General features: G+C 47.2%; 1 pseudogene; it reads right to left on the bottom strand.

The window, feature by feature from the left end:
* Positions 1-3,540: 3,540 nt before the first annotated feature.
* Positions 3,541-10,856, bottom strand: LOC146345376 (GTPase IMAP family member 4-like; annotated as a pseudogene).
* Positions 10,857-12,299: the final 1,443 nt, after the last annotated feature.

Genomic DNA, 12,299 nt, shown 5'->3' with positions numbered 1-12,299 from the left:
GCAAAGGCAGTTTTCTGGAAGAAAATGCCCACTGGGTTCCTCTAATCACTTGAAAGCATAGTGGGTGCAAGAGAATTTGAGACTTGCTACTTAACGTAGTTAGATGTTCTCACAATTCCAAGAAGTTTCTGTTCCGGTGCAGTTACGGATGGAGAAGGAGGCGGGTGGATGCTGTGATGCTGGCTCTGTTTTGTATTGTACGTGCATACCCTGACTCATGAAATGTTTTGAAATGAGTTGAGGGTTGCAGAACTTTTAAGAGGTAAACAATTTACTCGGTGAATGTGCGATCTTCAGAAAAGCCGGTGAGGAATTTCTGGTGCTGCTTTCATCTCAGCCATTTTGGGCTTCACTCTGCTGGCAAGGTCGCATCCTGTCATGATGTGGGCTTTAATCAGAACCCTGAAAGTTGTTGACCCCAGTTTTCTGCGTACCGAATGATGGAGAGCAAGCCCCTAAGCCCACCTTCATCCAAAGCCCAGGCAGTCCTTTTTCAAATTGCTGAAACACGTATCAGGGACAGAGGAGAAACATCTGTCTAATTACACAGCACTGTGACTGTAGCAAGTATGAAACCTGATGACAACTGGATGATCAAGCGGCTGTCTGCTTTCACTGTAGGGACTGAATGTGACTGAATTCTCAAACGTCGTGATTAGTAGCTACGGCAGCTTGTCTGTCCTCGCCGCCGCCATCCTCAGTTGTCCTTAAACACTGCGCTGAGTTCAGCTCTCTTGCTTCATCACAGAAGTGCTCTTTGGCTGATTATCTGCAGTGGCTGTTTCTTTCTTGGGGAATAACAAAGCTTGCCCATTTAGACCAGCCTTCCCCAAACTGGTGGCCTCCAGAAGTTGTGGACTTTAACGTTGGTCACCCGCAGCCAGCATGACCAATGGTCGGGAATCCTGGGAGATTGGGAAAGCCTGTCAGAACAGTTACAATGAAATGAAATACAAATCAGAAGCTTCAGATAAATCTACTCAAACATGTTACCTCAGAGCTACACAGTCAGTTCTTGGGGGGTGGGGAATTAAATTGAAAACGTGTAAAGCGCATTCTTAATGTGTCAGGTTTTAAACCTTCTTGATCAGAGTTTCAGCGTCCAAGGAAGTATTGTAGCAGTAGCCGTTTCTCCCTTCTTTATCAACTCCAGTCCAATCCAATCCAACTTCAATATTCCGTGTCAGATTCTTTCTCCTGATGTATCCATTGAGGGCTGGAATCCTGAAAGAGGTGGTAACCCTAATTCAGCATGAACACGGTTGAATGTACGGTTGAATATACAGGGATTCAAACTCGAAGTTTCTTTTTTTGGGAATACTTTTTATTTATTTTTGTCTTTATAAATGAAATAAACAATACCAACAACCTGATCAATAACAACAATTTCCTAACAATACAATATTCTTAGGAGGACACAACAATATTTATTTATTATTTATTTATTTATTTCATTTCTATACCGCCCAATAGCCGAAGCTCTCTGGGCGGTTCACAAAAATTAAATCCAAACAACACACAATAAAACAATTTAAAATATACAGAACATTAAAACCACAATATAACAATACAACCACAATAAAACCTAGCAGATTTTAGCAAATCTTAGTAGCCTTATAGTAATGTTAATAATAGTAATAATAATAACAACAGCAAAAAAAGAGAGATGAAATTATAATGTTATATAATAATAAAGCTTGAAAGCAACCTTACAACAGTCAGTAATATATTTTATACTAGATATATAAATGAGTGGGCACAATACACCCTCAAATAATATATTTAAATACAGCATATCATAACGAGAATTTAAAGAAAAATAAAAGAAGAAGAATGAAGGAGAGCAAACAAATGTATGTATAATCAGTTATCTCTGACCTCGCGTGAATCATGCAGACTAAACATAAACAATTAACAAAACTTGTTTATAGATTCCAGTTCATGGGGCTGGAACAGAAGTCTCACTAGGGATGTACGAAACGACTTACTCGTTTCGTCTGGCAACATCTGTGGTGGGGGGGAGGCGCTCTGTGCCTCCCCCCGAAATCCTCGCCAGCCGGGGCCGCCCGCAGCGATATCCAGCCACTGCTGGGCTGCGCAGGGACGCAAATGGCCGCCGCCGTAGCCGCCGCCATTTGCGTCCCTTTTTTTGGCCATGATAGGCTACGTAAATACTTACATAGCCTATCACGGCAAAAGGCAGGGACGCAAACGGTGGCAGCTATGGCGGCCACCATTTGCATTCCCTTTTTGCTGTGATAGGGTACGTAAGTATTTACGTAGCCAATCACGGCTAAAATGGGGAAGTGAATGGCGGCCGCAGATGCGGCCACCATTCGCCAAGCAGTGCGAATGGCACCAGGTACGTGTTCCATTTCGCGCGCCTTTCGCAGGGTGGTAGGGCGGGGGGCTTCGTTCCGCCACGGATTTTTGGGGGCCAAATGCACTGGCATTCAGCCTCACTGAGATCCGTGGCGGAATTCTCCGCCATCCCCAAGTCTCACGCATTTTTACGTTCAGCCATGCCTCTGCCATTTCATGATTTAGGAACTTCTTCATCTGACCTTCAGAAACAATGCAAAATGCAGCAGGATATTTTAAGTGGTATTGTAAGTTCATTTGTTTTGCCATGTTTTTTGCCTTGATGAATTGCCTTCTTTTATCAGCCACCTCTTTGATGTAATCTGGAAATAACATAACTTTATCTTGTTTCCAAAAAAGATTTCCACCCTCTCTTGCCAAATGCAGGATATAATACTTTGTGGAGATTCTTGAGACTTCCAATTGGAACCAAACTCTAAGTTTCAAGAGCAAAGGACTCAGAGCCTTGGGCCTGAATGGACAAATCTGTCAGTTTTGGTTTCTCCCACATTCCATTTTTTAAAAAAATCTCTATTTCCTTCTGTCCTGCATATGAATACATTTGCAAATTTGGGTCAATTCTTATCAAAAACAAACTGACATGAAATTCTCACTCATCCCTACATTAGACAAGAATGTGCTGAGAGTGTGTTCTCCCAGAGTGCAGTGAGGTGACTTTTTTGTTTAGGCATTGCAGCAGACATCTTGGGGTATTTTCAGTCCGGCATTCCGGACCCCCCGCGGACCCCCCAGCGGACTCAGAGGTGAGTTCCGTACACCCCTAGTTGCGCTCATGTCCTACTTGTGTGTTTTACATGGGCAGCTGGCCTGGCCGGCCACTGTGTGAACAGAATGCTGGACAAGATGGACCTTGGCCTGATCCAGCAGAGCACTTATGTTGTTCTTATGTTCAGATGGAGGCATAAATAAGGCAGCTTTCTATATCTAATGCACTAAACATCTATCTCACAAGAGCAACGTGTGTAATTACAAGCGGAAGAGAGGAATGTCTTAATAGGCCAAAGGAGCAGTATACATAGCAGAAAAAGAAGCTTCAGTTGTCATGTTCAGGAATATGGTCATTATATAGGGTGAAAAGAACTGTTGGAGGAGGAGGAAAGATGAAGGCAGCCCTGCAGGATTTCATTTCTGAGGGGAGTTGCATTTTTTGCCTCAGAATCAGAATAGAAATTAAGGTTCATTGGCAAACATATTTACATCCTTGCTTATATTACAGTATAGTAATATAACCAGGAGCGGTCCTTTTTGAACAGTTCTTTGGTGTAACATGGCTTTGTACCTTTTAAGTGACACCATGTCATCTATTTCTTTAATCAGTTCCTTCACCTGATGTTGAAAGCAATGAATTGGTTTGCAGACATATCCATCATATCCTTCAGTTCTCCCTCTGTGCCTGCTAAGAAAGCTCTTAAGAGTTAAATCATAACGACCTAACTCATCTTTATGGGTGAATAAAAGGATCCGAAAACGTTTTCCTTCAATGCTGAAAAGCTTTTTAACCTGCCGAATAGCATTTTGCTCCCCTTTTGTTATCGTGCCTGTCTTTATAACCACTACGATAGCATGGGGGCCTGGTTCAAGAAGATCGATACACTGCTCAAGAACTCTCCATGTATTAATTTGCTTTTTGTTATTGTCAAAAAACCCAGGAGTATCAACAACAATCAGTCTCCTCCCCTCGAAGGTGGCTTCCTTGCTTTCACAAAACCTGGTGACTGACCCAGGCGCAGGACACCTATGGAATTCCTTCGCCCCCAGGATGGTGTTTCCTGTTGAACTCTTCCCAGTTCCTGTTTTGCCGATGAGAAGAATTCTCAGCTCTTGTTCTCTTTGGGCTAAGCGAGATACAATTATGCCATCTCAATAACGTTCGTATGAGTCCTCTTGAAGAAAATAACCTGCCCACGAATCAGTCAAAGACGCTCACTCTGGAGCCCCCTAGAAATGCAGGAACAGGGGCTGTGCACTAATTGCTTGCAGATTCATGTGCGGTATCCTAAGGAAGCACAGTGGCTGTGTATGTGGGGCAGCAACACTCAGCTCAAGCAGCAAAGGCAGATGCAAGAGTGAACCAGTAGGTCAGAAAGAGGGGCGTAGAGGGCAGAGGGGAGCGGCTTGCGGGACCTGATGCGGTGCGCAGTCTGCACGCTAAGGAACTTGGAATTCTGGATTCAGCCATCTATTTCATGTCATTTAATGTGCAAATGAACATTTCACTTCTCGGCCCATTTTCTAGTGCTAGAATCAATGCACGGTTTTAACCTCTACTGGTTCTTTGTAGTTTTCTAAAGGACACAAGGGTGCTGGCGGGGGTGGGGAGACTCTTCTGGGCGGGAGTCCACTAGGACACCACCACAGAGAAGGCCCTAGCACAGGGGTGTTGAACTTCTTTCAGCCTGAGGGTGACAGTCAATTTCAGAGAAGCTCTTGGGGGCCACATTCCAGTTGAGGGGGCACATGCAAAACGGGTGTGTGTGGCAAAATACCTCAAATACCAGCATATTTTAGCCAAAGGCTCTTGCCATCACTGCCTAAGCTTTAGGAGCAGGGGTGGACAAGAATTTCGTTTCAATTCTCATAGAATCATAGAATAGTAGGGTTGGAAGGGGCCTACAAGGCCATCGAGTCCAAACCCCTGCTCAGTGCAGGAATCCAAGTCAGAGCATCCCTGACAAATGGCTGTCCAGCCTCGTCTTGAAGGCCTCCAGTGTGAGAGAGCCCACCACCTCCCCAGGTAATTGGTTCCATTGTCGTATTACTCTTACAGTCAGGACGTTTTTCCTGATGTTCAGCCGGAATCTGGCTTCCTGTAACTTGAGCCCATTATTCCGTGTCCTGTACTCTGGGATGATCGAGAAGAGATCCTGGCCTTCCTCTCTGTGACAACCTTTCAAGTACTTGAAGAGTGCTATCATATCTCCCCTCAGTCTTCTCTTCTCAAGGCTAAACATGCCCAGTTCTTTCAGTCTCTCTTCATAAGGCTTTGTTTCCAGTCCCCTGATCATCTTTGTTGCCCTCCTTTGAACCCTCTCCAGCTTGTCTGCATCCTTCTTAAAGTGTGGTGCCCAGAACTGGACACAGTACTCCAGATGAGGCCTAACCAGCGCTGAGTAGAGGGGAACTAGTACTTCCCGGGATTTGGAAGCTATGCTTCTATTAATGCAGCCCAAAAGGGCAGTTGCCTTTTCTGCAGCCACATCACATTGTTGGCTCATATTCAGCTTGTGATCGACAACAATTCCAAGATCCTTCTCGCTTGTAGTGTGGTTGAGCCACGTATCCCCCATCTTGTAACTGTGCATTTGGTTTCTTTTTCCTAGGTGCAGAACTTGGCATTTATCCCTATTCAATGTCATTCTGTTGTTTTCTGCCCAGCGCTCCAGTCTATCAAGATCACCTTGAATTTTGTTTCTGTCTTCCAAAGTATTAGCTATCCCACCCAATTTGGTGTCATCTGCAAATTTGATCAGCATTCCCTGCACCTCCTCCTCCAAGTCATTAATAAAAATGTGGAAGAGCACTGGGCCCAGGACTGAGCCCTGCGGTACCCCACTCCTTACCTCTCCCCAGTTTGAGAAGGTCCCATTGATAAGCACTCTTTGAGTCCGATTCTGTAGCCAACTGTGGATCCACCGGATCGTTGTTTCATCTAGCCCACTTTGAGCTAGTTTGCTCATCAGGAGATCATGGGGCACTTTGTCGAAAGCTTTGCTGAAGTCGAGGTATATGATGTCTACAGCATTCCCACGGTCCACAAGAAAGGTTACTTGATCAAAAAATGAGATCAGATTCATCTGGCAGGATTTGTTCTTGACAAATCCATGTTGGCTTCGAGTAATCACGGCATTGTTTTCAAGGTGCTTCCAGATGGATTGCTTTATCATCTGCTCCAGAATTTTCCCAGGGATTGATGTCAGACTGACTGGTCTGTAGTTCCCAGGTTCCTCCTTTTTACCCTTTTGGAAGATAGGGACAACGTTAGCCCTCCTCCAGTCATCTGGCACTTCCCCCGTCTTCCATGATTTCTCAAAGAGAATAGAGAGCGGTTCTGAGAGTTCTTCTGTCAGTTCCTTTATTACTCTAGGATGCAGTTCATCTGGCCCTGGAGATTTGAACTCATTCCAAGTAATGAGGTGTTCCTTGACCATATGCCTATCGATCACAAGCTGCAATCCTGCCCCTTCAGCCTGTACTTCGCCTTTGCCAGGGGGGTCATAGACCCTCTTTTGGGAGAAGACTGAGCCAAAGTAGGAATTGAGCACCTCTGCCTTTTCTTTGTCATCTGTTATTGTTTTGCCATCCTTATTTAATAGCTGAACCACCATTTCTTTCCTCTGCCTTTTACTATGCACGTAGCTGAAGAAAGCCTTTTTGTTGTTTTTAGCATCCCTCGCTAACCTCAGCTCGTTCTCAGCTTTAGCCTTCCTGACGCCATCCCTGCAATTCTGTGCTACCTGCCTGTACTCTTCCTTTGTTGCTTGGCCTTCTCTCCACTTCCTGTATGTGTCCTTTTTTGTTTTCAGGTCATCCCTAAGCTTTTTGTGAAGCCACATTGGCTTCTTCTATTGTCTTCCACCTTTTCTTCTTGTTGGAATTGTTTGTGATTGTGCCTTGAGAATTCCCTGTTTTACAAGCTCCCACCCATCTTGGACTCCTTTTCTCGTTAGCGTCGCTTGCCATGGGACCTTCCTGATCATTGTTCTGAGTTTATTAAAATCAGCTTTCCTAAAATCCAGGGCACGCGTTTGACTACACTGGGCTTTTGCTTACCTTAGAACCAAGAACTCAAGTACAACATGGTCGCTTTCCCCCAGAGTTCCTGTAACTGCTACTTGATCCACTAAGTCATAGGGTTGGCAGAGAATTTCTCCCAGAAACTTCGGGGGGCCGAGCGCCAACGTGTTCGGCCCCCCAAACAAGTTTCGGGGAGAAATCCTCCGCACCCCCCCGCCCCCGCACCCCCCCCCAGGACGGGACTTACCTTCTCCGAATGGCCCTCCCGGCGGCGGGTCCGGCCGGCGGTTCGGCGGGTGTTCGAGCGGGGCGGGAGCAGCAGCCGGTCTTTCGACCGGCTGCCACCGCCGTCATTGCAATAAAAGAAAAAAAAACACACGCCCCCTGATAGGCTACATGAGGATTAACGTAGCCTATCACGGCTAGATTTGCAAAGTCAGCCATGATAGGCTACGTCAATCGTCACGTAGCCTATCAGGGGGCGTTGTTTTTTTTTTTAAACTTTCGCGTTCGCGGCCGGGCGAGGCGGGAAGCCTCCTCCCCGGCCTGAATTTCGGCCGGGGCGAGGCGGGAAGCCTCCCCCCCTGGCCTGAACTTCGCGGGGGGAGCAGCGAAGCGCCTCCCCCCCACCGCGAACGTCCTTCGAGGACAGGTAAGGGACTTTCGTCCACCCCTACTAAGTCATCTCTGTTGGTTAGGATCAAGTCTAGGATAGCTGATCCTCTAGTTCCTTCCTCTACTTTCTGTAGGAGGAAGTTATCTGCCACACAAGTCAGGAATTTCCTGGAGGGGCCATGTTTTACAGAATTTGTCTCCCAACAAATATCGGGGAAATTGAAGTCCCCCATTACTACTACATCATGCTTCCTTAAAACATTGGCTATTTGCTTTTCAAAAGTTTCATCCTTGTCTTCTCCTTGATTGGGTGGCCGGTAGCAGACTCCGACCACCAGGTTCCTTTTATTCTTTGCTCCATTTATTTCAACCCAGATGCTCTCGATGGGGCTACCAACCTCATCCTCTTGTATTTCTGTGCAGAGATATGTCTTTTTCACATACAGTGCAATCCCACCTCCCTTTCTGTTCCTCCTGTTCTTTTTGAACAAGTTATATCCTTCAATTGCTGTGTTCCAGTCATGAGAGTCATCCCACCAAGTCTCAGTTATACCTATCAAGTCATAATTTCCCTCCTGTATTAAGAGTTCAAGTTCGTTCTGTTTGTTTCCCATACTCTGGGCATTAGTATATAGACATCGAAGACCATGTGCTTCATAGTCTGGCTTTCTTCCTACATGTGTCTGAAGACTATTATTGGGCGCTATCAGAGCTGTTCTCTCCGTTGCAGTGCATGCGCCTACGTCCATTGTTACCCCCAACATTACATCTCCCTTCCCCGTAGGATTCAGTTTAAAGCCCTCCTGATGAAGTTCTTCATGCTGTGGCCAAACACATTCTTCCTATCCTTTTGAGGTGCAACCTGTCCCTAGCCAACAGCCCATCTTCCAGGAAGTATAGCCCGTGGTTCCAGAATCCAAATCTCTCTCGTCGGCACCACCTTCGCAGCCAGTCATTCACCCGGAGTATTTTTCATTCCCTTTCTATCCCCCTTCTAACTACTGGAAGGATGGATGAGAAAACTATCTGGGCCCCAAAGTTCTTGAGTTTCCTTCCCAAAGCTTCAAAGTCTGACGTGATCTCTTCGTAGCTCCTCTTGGTGGAGAAATCCATGTGGGTATCATTTGTTCCCACATGGATGAGAAGAAAAGGATACCTGTCAGTGGGCTTTATGAGTGCAGGCAACCTTTCAGTCACGTCTCTAATCTGTCCTCCCGGGAGACAACATACCTGGCGAGTCTACGGGTCTTCGCGACATACTTTGGTCTCGATCCCACGCAGCAAGGAGTCTCCCACTACTACCACTCTTCTCTTCTTCTTCTTGTAGGCCTGGGTTTTTTCGCCTCTGTTTGACTGACCTTCAGCCTCTTGCTCACTCTCATGCAGGTTCCCCTGTGATTCTTCCTCTGCAGGCTGTCCTCCAGTCTCATCCGCAAGTTCCTGGAATCGGTTCCACAGCTCCACTGCTTCCACTGGTGCAGAATGGCGTCTAGTTCTTCTCCTAACTGTCACCCTTTTCCAAGGAGTATCCTCTACTCCATTTTTCTTTGCCTCAGCATTTCCCACTGCCTCTTCTTGCTGTTGCTCTTCAAGCTTCTGGTCTTCCCTTTGCTGCTGCAGTTCCAGCATTCTGTCCAAGAACTCTTCGTGTTCTCTTATTCCCTGGAGGGTCGACAGTCGCCGCTCCAGTCCACTTACTTTTTCTTCCAGCAGCGTGATCAACTTGCACTTGTTGCGGGTGTAGGCCATGTGGTTCTCAGGCAAGAAAACAAACATTGCACACACCTTGCAGGTCACCACCACTGGAGAGTCTTGTCCTTCCATAGCCTCTTTTCCCCTTTTGTGTCTAGCTTTGTGATTGTTCTAGACTAGCCTGTGCCTGCTCCTCTACTCAGTAGAGGTTAAAAGCGGAGTCCCACTGGTGTGAAAGTGTGTGTTACAAGACAAATAAATGGAAAAAAGTTAGTCAAAAAAATAAAAAATAAAAATAAAAAAAGTTAGGGGCCTCCCCCTTGACCTCCCCTGCCGCACTCCCCTGGCCAACTCCTGTTTGCTCCCCCTGTCTACTCACTCTGTTCGCTCGCTCTCTGGGAGCTTGCTTGCTTCTGTAGTCCCTGGACCAGCTGGAGCAGCTTGCTCTGCTCTGCTCTGCTCTGCTCTGCTCTGCTCATCTGGGAGGCGGGAAACAGACTGAAGCTTCCCGCCCACTCAGCTGCTGGGAGTACTCAGGCCACACACCCCCAATTCAGTTGGAGCTCTCAGAAGCACCTGGTGAGCTCACGGCCACTCAGAAGGATAAAGGGCAGCCCCCTGGGCTTCCTGCAGCTCACTTACCTCTTAGCCTCTGTCTCCTTTGTCTCTTCAACCACTTCAACTCCCCTGTCATCAGAACTTGCCCCGTCAAAACCCCAAACATGAACATGAACAGGATTATGTTTGGGGGGGCGGGGGTAAAAGCTTGCACGTTCTGAAACTTGTAATTGCATTGGAGAAATATGTCTGATTTTGAAAATGCACGTCTTTCAGATACATGCATTTTCCCACTTAATTGAAAGAAGTGGACACTTTTGAAACGTGCCTGCAGAAATGCACACATTCCCCATTTGCACGAAAAGAAAAATGAGTCCCAGTGAGAACGGGAGGGAGGCAAACCAATGCCAGAGACCCTCGGGAAGCTTGAGCAGCCCTCGTCCTCCCAGCCCTAGCGAGGAGAGGCATTCCAACATTTTGGGACAGGAAACCGCCAAATGAGCGGTGGTTGGAGAAAAGGGGGTGGTGGAGGGGAAGGGGGTGTGGCCATCTGTGCAACCCTGAAGGCTGGATTCGGACTTCAGGTGGGCCGGATTTGGCCCAGTGGCCTCCTGAGCTTCTACACTCCTGCCTGAGAGCATATGGCTGACATCTGCCAGCGAGGGACCACACAGAGAGCCCTTCTCTGATGATCATAAAGCAAGGAGGGGACATCTGGGAGATTCCACTGCCTCACTGGGGTGGGAGCAAAGGTAGAGACGTATGTGGCTCCCGTCCTCAGTAGCGACCCTCGCGTAGTTACAGGGCAGCCCAGGTGACTCGGCCTCTTCAAAGGTGCCACCCTTTTGTCGCAGAAACATGCAGGGGGACCTCATCTTAGGATGTCTTGCTTCATGTGACCCTGATGCTTGGGAGTGGCAAGACAGGGAAGAAGGAAGGCCAGGAAGGATGATCGCCACATGGAGGCCATGAGCAAGGGCCTCAAAGACAGCCAGCAAGCAAAGCTCTGAGCCGGAACGGAGGGTGGAGGCCTGAATGGCTCAGCAGCAGGAGCATGTCTTCAGCAGCTCCCACGAGCAAAGGACCACTCAAGAGTGCAGCAACCCCATGAGGTCCATCAAGCTGAGACATGACTCGCCCAGACCTGACCAGGGCTGCCCATGCTCCCGCCCCATGCTTTCCTTGCTAGTTCAAGGTCAGGCTGAGAACATGGCCCAGTGAGTCCTCTTAACAGGCATCCTGGCAGCAATGTTCAGCTTCAGTGGGATACAAAGAGGAGGCCCTGGGAACAGGACTATTTTGTGGCCACCTGTAAGCTGTAAGGAACTAAGACAGCAGCAGTCCAGAGATTTGTGGTGGCAGTACCATGATCACTGTCAGGGGACTCACCTTCATCACGTTGCCCTTCAAGGGAGGATCGGACACAACTCAGGTTTCAAGGCAGTCCAGGATTCCTGGATTAAGAAACACACTATTGAGACATTTGCAAAAATTCTGGGGGACGCTCAGTTTTGAAGAACCCAGTTTTGCCCCGGGGATTCCTTTCCGCTGGCCTTCTTAGCCAAAATCTAATTTGGAGGAATGCCCGAGAAGTAGCTGCTCTGGTGGGTAGGACTGGATGGTGGCCTCCCTGTGGTAGACAGCACAAAAATATCTCAGATTCTCCCCCAGATCCCCCACGGCTCCAGTGAAACTGAACTTTGGGGGAGGGGTCTAATCATGAGCTGTTGGATGCTTCTATGCCCCCCCTTTGCCCCCTGCCACACAGCCTCTCTGCTTCCTTTCTCTGTTTTAATCCTGCAAATATGCAAATAACCAGTGAATGTCTTTCATCAGGTCTGTCTGTCTCTCTGTCTGTCTGTCTGTCTGTCTCTCTTTCTTTCTTTGCATTTATATACTGCCTTATTTTTTAAAAAGTCTTCAGGGCAGTGTACAACAATTTAAAACAATAAAATCAAGAACGTTACAAATGGTAAAAACATTAAAGCGTTAACTACAAGTCTAAAAGGCTAATTTGAAGATATGCATCTTTATAGCCTTCCTAAAAGCCAAAAGGATGGAGGCCAATCGCACTTTCAGAGTGAGCATACTTCATAGTTTGTGAACAATACAGGAGAAATGTTTTTGCAGCAAAGTCCCACCACAAGGCCCAATTCTAAGACTGTAGTGTCTGCACTGACTGGACTGTGCCGGGGGGGGGGGTGCATCGTGTTACAGAATAGCCAGACCGCCATTAATTCCCACCCCCCTAGGAATTAAGGAAAATTGGGGCAGCTGTGCGCTCCAAGGGAGAGGAGAAAAGCACAGACTTTGAAAGT

This window comes from Heloderma suspectum, chromosome 5, assembly GCF_057233095.1.
Source record: "Heloderma suspectum isolate Gila_16-S chromosome 5, 16-S_ref, whole genome shotgun sequence".
Classification (NCBI taxonomy): domain Eukaryota; kingdom Metazoa; phylum Chordata; class Lepidosauria; order Squamata; family Helodermatidae; genus Heloderma; species Heloderma suspectum.
The sequence above is the reverse complement of the archived record's forward strand: the minus strand, read 5'-3'. Positions and strand labels throughout refer to the sequence as shown.